Here is a 6,768-nt window from a genome sequence, read left to right on the forward strand (position 1 = left end):
ATGTGTGAAATAGCAAGGAGTCTGCATGAACAAATAAAGCAGACACAGGTGCCCCCGTCGGAAGGAAATATGCACCCTTTCAGACCTGGAGATCAAGTGTTAGTAAAAACATTAAATAAAGAATCCTTTTCTCCTAGGTGGAAAGGACCGTATCAGATAATTCTCACAACACGAACCGCTTTGAAGTTGGAAAAGCACCCGAACTGGGTGCATGCAACCCGCTGTAAATATTATTTCCCCGACGAATTACAGCCGAAGGAAAAGGCATTGAACCAGGACATACTACGGTCGCCCGACTAAGAAAACAGCCATCTTCTCGCTGAAAGAACTGTACCTGCTCTTGTATTAAATATTTGGACTTGAAATTATTGCCCAAAATTCACGGACGGATGTCAGAGCTCATTTGTGTGCCAGTTTGGGCCTTTATTATTTGGGTCACTGTTACAATAACAACACGTCCACACGATAGTAACGACTTAATTCAAGAGTGGTATAGAAACAAACAAGAAAGGGAAGATGGGAAGGGACTCTTGGAAAAATTATAAATGGACGTTAGGTATACTGATCATTTTAGCGACAGGGAACTCCCGGCAGGAGGAAGAAGTCCTAAAAGAAGGAAGAGTATGGAAGGGAAATATGGTATGGGAAAGAAGTAATAGTATGAGGCAGCAAGGCAATTTTATATGCCCAGTAGGCCAAAGTTGTAAGGTAGGGAATTTTACGGCACGATGTGAGGCATGTGGAATGAAGGAAGAAAGAGGGGAGTTCCAATTTATATTGGGGAAAGGGTATCAGTTGTTCATAGAATACCAGGCCGATGTGTGGATGAAGTGTACCGGGAGCACAGGGAAAAACAAGAGATGGGGGTACATAGGAGGGCCGGATGAGAGAAAAGACTTCCTCCGTTATTCATTTACAAGTATGGTAGAAGGGCAGCGGATGTTGTGCATGAATAACACCCCGGTGAATATCCCCCAAAGAAAGAAGATGGTTGCCACACAACCAGTGTTAAGGTATCTTTTGAAAAAGAAAGACCCCAAAGAAAGAAACGGGATGTATTAGAGACTGTGTTAGGTGGAGTAGGAGCAGGAATAGGAGCATTGAACTCCATGGATATCGAGACCCTACAAAATAAAATCCAGGCCGTCGGAGGACTGGTAGGGGAAGATATAAAAATCAGAAATGCCTGGGATGAAGGATTACAGCAATTACAGATATCAGGTTACGTCATAAATGAAATGACCTGGCAACAGAATGAAGGGATAGAGAAGGAAATAGAGAACCTAATGAAAGAACAACAGGGAGTAAACAAGTACACCCATTGCCTGTTTAAAGAAATGATCAGCCGAGTTAGAAATTAAGAGCCGAGTTAGAAAGGAAAATATTATCCTTCCATGCTAACACATGGGAAAGGTTGCTGGAAATTAACAAAAGAGATAAGCTTCTTAATTTAACCATTAACCCTCAAAAAAGATATACCAGTTGTAATTCAAAAGGATGTAACGTTACTGTGGAGATAGTAAGTAAGACACGAAAATAAATTTGGTATCAGTTCCAAGTAATGCCCCAGCTGTTTGGACAGAACTTCTGGTACCCAGAATTTAAAGGAGATTGGGTCGATGAGAAGAATATGACACATCACCAGAGGGGAGGTGGCCATTCGGAATGGTATGTCCCTATCAGACCGCCATATACGAACCATGCTCTCTGCAGCACTCCATTGGAGTATGTAAATGGGAATTAAAGCCAACAAATGACACTGATATTACAGAAATAGGACATAATGAGATCTGTGTGACAGGAAATAAACCTGTCTATCTGGATGGAATTTTGTATAAACCCCCCATTAATAAATGCGTGAGAAGAGTCTACACCCTGTATGACCCTGAAGTAAAAAGAACTTATACCTTTGGGCAATGGCAAAATGTAGAAAAATATCTGTCTATGCACAAGATTGAACCCTTACCCCCTGTAATTAATCTGACCAGACTGCACAATTTGATACGGAATGACAAGAAAATTGAGGAAGCTCTGTCGAAGCAAGGCAGAGACATCCATCAATTTAGAGTCGAAATGAGTTACAAGAAGGGGCAGCTAGTGAGAATCGCAGACGAAGTCACCTCTTTGACAGTACACCACTGGTGGGATGTGGTTACCGGATGGTCCCCTAAAGCTACAGCAGTACTGAAGCTTGCTATACACCCCATAGTAATCGTAGGTGTGGTTATGCTTGTATTATTAATAATCCTTTGCGGAATGTGGGTAAAATTAAAAAATTTAATTAGTCAAGTAATAAACCCCCTTTTGCTCAAGAAGAGAATATAGGAAATTGTGTTGATCTAAAAAATAAAAAGATCAACAAGGAGGGAATTGTGGAAGAAAGAATCTATGAATCTATGGTTTATGGAAAAGGGAAGGATTAAATTCTGTTTTTGCTATGCTTAAAGAAATAATAGGACTAGAAAAATAGCCACGCTTTTTTAGCCTTGAAACTTAGAAATGCAATTAAAATGACCATCTGGTATTAAAAGGGAGTCTCTTTTATTCTGCTTATCAGACTGTGAACAGAGAGAAACTATGCAAGGAAAGATAGAGTGTGTACCTCCCGAGACGACCTTTGTACTCGCGGGACTAATGAATAAGATTCCTTTTATATTTCTGTATTCAATTTCTGTATAAAGATAGGGACAATTTGCCTGTACGGCAGAGTTTTTGCCTTGGTACGGTCCAAGCAGGCTCTCCGAGATATATCTCGCATTTTAAAATAAATTCTCTCGAAGTGCAGTTCTGAACGTCTCCGCCTGAGTTAATTTAAGCTAAATATTTTCTCGACAGCCACCGTGGAGCAGGCGGAGGATGGTGATGAACTTTTGGGGGCATCCGAAATGGAGGAGGACGCTCCATAGACCCTCGCGGTTGACAGTGTCAAAGGCCTTTGTAAGGTCGAAGAAGGCCATGTATAAGGGCTGGCGCTGTTCCCTGCATTTTTCCTGTAGCTGTCGTGCTGCGGAAATCATGTCTGTTGTGCCCCTTAGGGGCCGATATCCGCACGGGGAGGACAGACGCACCAACATCAGCGTCCTCACCCAGGCTAACATCCCCAGCATTGAAGCACTGACCACACTCGATCAGCTCTGCTGGGCAGGCCACATAGTTTGCATGCCAGACACGAGACTCCCAAAGCAAGGGGAGCTCCTTCATGGCAAACGAGCCAAAGGTGGGCAGCGGAAACGTTACAAGGACACCCTCAAAGCCTCCCTGAAAGTGCGACATCCCCACTGACCTGGGAATCCTTGGCCAAAGACCGCCCTAAGCAGAGGAAGTGCATCAGGGAGGGCACTGAGCACCTCGAATTTCAACGCCGAGAGCATGCAGAAATCAAGTGCAGACAGCGGAAAGAGCGTGCGGCAAACCAGTCCCACCCACCCCTTCCCTCAAATCTGGGATAATTCCTCTCTGACACATCCAGGTGATCGAAACTAGTCCAGGAGATCACCCTGACCGTATTCGATTCCCTGCAGTACTTACCATCATATCTGTGCCTGCCAACAAAAGGCCATCCAGTCTAATCCCAATTACCAGCTCTAGGTCCGTAACTCTGCAGGTTACGGCACTTCAAGTGCCCATCCAACCATTTCTTAAAAGTGGTGAGTGTTTCTGCATCCACCACTCTTCCAGGCAGAGTGTTCCAGATCCCAGCAACCCTCTGGTAAAGAAGCCTCCCCTCAAATCACCTCTAAACCTTCCACCAACCACCATAAAACTATGCTCCCTCGTTATAACCACTCCACCAATGGAAATAGGCCCTTACTGTCCATTATGTCCAGACCCCTCAATATTTTGTACACCTCAACGAGGTCTCTCAACCTCCTCTGTTCCAATGAGAACAAATCCAGCCTATCCAATCTGTCCTCATAACTAAGATTCTCCATTCCAGGCAGCATCCTAGTAAATCTCCTCTGCACCCTCTCTAGTGCAATCACGTACTTCCTCTAATACGGCGACCAGAACTGCACGCAATACTTCAGCTGTGGCCTAACCAAAAGTATTATACAACTTAAGCATAACTTCCCTGCTCTTATATTCTATGCCTCAGCCAATAAAGGCAAGCATTCCGTATGCCTTCTTAACCACTTAGCCTACTTTCAGGGATTTGTGGACAAGCACTCCAAGGTCCCTTTGTTCATCTACACTGTTAAGTGGCCTACCGCTTAATGTGTATACCCTTTCCTTATTACCCCTCACATTTCTCCGAATTAAATTCCATTTGCCACTGCTCTGCCCACCTAACCAGTAGATTGATATCCTCCTGCAGTTGACGCATGTAAGATGAAATTTAACACAGAAGTGTGAAGTGATTCATTTTGATAGGAAAACTGGAGAGGCAATATGAACTAAATGGTACAATTTTAAAAGGGTTGCAGTTACAGAGAGACCTCGGCGTGCATGTACACAAATCTTTGAAGGTGGCAGAACGTTGAGAAGGCTGTTAAAAAATGTATGTGTGACCTTTGGCTTTATTAATAGAGGAAGAGAGTATAAAAGTCTTTATATAACACTGGGTGGGCCTCAGCTGGAGTATTGCATCCAATTCTGAGCACCGCGTTTTAGGAAGGATGTCACGGCCTTGGAGAGGGTGCAGAGGAGATTTACTAGAATGGTTCCAGGGATAAGGGACTTCAGTTATGTGGAGAGACTGAAGAAGCTGGGATTGTTCTCATTAAAACAAAGAGGTTAAAGGGAGATTTGATAAAGGTGTTCAAATCATGAACCGTTTTGACAGAAGGAGAAACTGTTTTCAGTGGCAGAAGGTTTGGTAACCAGAGGACACTCATTTAACATAATTGGCACAAAAAGAGGCAACATTTTACAGTGATTTATGATTACTATAGTGCACTGGCTGAAAGGGCAGTGGGAGCAGGTTCATTCGTAACATTTAAAAGAGAATTGGAGAAATACTTGGAGGTTAAAGACTAGAGAAAGAGCAGAGGAGTGGGACTAATTGGATCGCTCTTTCGAAGTGCCTGCACATTGGGCAGAATAGCCTCATTCTGTGCTGTACCATTATGTGATTCTTCTATCATTCGAGGTGGTCACTAAATTCACTGAAACCGTGGCGTTATCTTCCTATCGGTAAATTTACTGAAACCGCGGAGTTATTTTCCGGTCACTAAAATCAAGCAAGGCGACTGTTTCCTAAGTTATGAAGGGGTCAAGTTGGTGCCCTCTGCGAATTCAGCAGCAGACAAAGAGAACTCATTCCACACATCAATCCTATGAGAGATCAATCATCTAACAAAAATAGTGGCAAGCATATTAATTTCTAACACGCACCCTGTTAAAACTTTTTAAAATTGCTTAACTGTGGAAAGTAATCTCCAAACACATTGGGTAGCATTTGATATTGATAATAACAGTGCTCACCTTTACTATGGAGTAAATCGGACAGCAACTTCCACAGATGCGCAATTAAACGTGGAAATGCGGAAATTATTTATTTTTACTTTTTCTGTTTGTCGCATCTTTCTCTTAATTCCCTCTATCTTTCCCAATCTTTATTTCGCTTTCTGCGCATGATTTATATCTAATTTATATTTTCTGCTTTATACTTCCTGGTTTTGACTCTGCGTGTCTCAGTGAAGATTCTTCAATCTGATTGGTTGAAGAGCCTCGCTGTTTCTTGGCCTGCTCACACACGCCACAGATCCCCTGTAGAGGGGGCCATGCTGAATCAGCCACTCAATGACTGCAAGCCTACGCTCAAAATCCTGCATAAACTCAGCATTCACCTGCTGTCAGCATAGTGAACACTGCTGACTGTAAAATCTGGGCCATTAAAATTAAAGATTCAGACATACCTTAAGAGCTATAGGATCCAGAGTAAAATCCCAGACATCCCCAACAGAGTCATCCAATGCATCTTCGATTCCTTTCAACTGATTGGTGTATTCCTCGAGAAATCTCCCGTAATTCTTCAGCTGCACTTCAGCATGGATTCCTAAACACACAGGCAGAAGATTTGAAGGAGTGCAATACTTTGCTGTCTATAGTTCAATACTTCAGCTTAAACACTCCAGCAATGGCTCATTAACCCTTTCCAAGTCAAACGATAGCCAGACGACTCCAAAGCAGCAGGAAGCTTTAACTATCCTTTCTCCTCAAGAACACACACTTCTACCCTTTGCAAACTCAGGCTACACATTACCCAACCTAGGGTCGGCAGAAAACCTCATGGCTTCATCTCCAGCCCACCACCAGTAAGTGAAGGGCATCAATATTTGCTCACCAATTTTCCATCTTATCTTCAGGAGAGTGGGGAATGATCGGCCTTCGTTTAACACTGCCTTTCAAAGGCAGAAAGAAGAATCAGACAAAGACTGCACCTACAACCCACCCGCTCCCATTCTGAAACACGGACTACTGAGGCACCGATGCATCACACATCTCTTTACTGTGAGAGAAAGACCTGAAGTTGTATAGTACCATATTGCTTGGTGCCTAAGGAATTCACCTTCAACAAATTACGTTCCAGTAAAGTGACATATTGGGGAAATGTTGCAGTCATTGTTATAAAATTATAGAGCACCTCAGCTCGTCCATCCCCTGCCCTTTCCCGATAGCCCTGCAAATGTTTTCCTTCAGCTACTTATCCAAATCTCATGTGAAAGCCGCGATTGATCTGCCTCCACCATCCGCTCAGGGTGTGCATTCCAGATCATAACCACTCACTGCATAACAAAGTTCTTTCCTACGTCACCTTTGGTTCTT

General features: G+C 43.2%; 1 long non-coding RNA gene across 1 annotated transcript in view; it reads right to left on the reverse strand.

Moving 5' to 3' along the window:
* Positions 1-5,992, reverse strand: part of LOC139245753 (uncharacterized) — a 29,589-nt gene extending 23,597 nt beyond the window's left edge. Inside the window, exon 1 of the long non-coding RNA XR_011590078.1 lies at positions 5,859-5,992. This is a non-coding gene — a long non-coding RNA (uncharacterized lncRNA). The remainder of the gene's footprint in view (positions 1-5,858) is intronic.
* Positions 5,993-6,768: the final 776 nt, after the last annotated feature.

Source organism: Pristiophorus japonicus, unplaced genomic scaffold, assembly GCF_044704955.1.
Source record: "Pristiophorus japonicus isolate sPriJap1 unplaced genomic scaffold, sPriJap1.hap1 HAP1_SCAFFOLD_2336, whole genome shotgun sequence".
Lineage (NCBI taxonomy): Eukaryota > Metazoa > Chordata > Chondrichthyes > Pristiophoridae > Pristiophorus > Pristiophorus japonicus.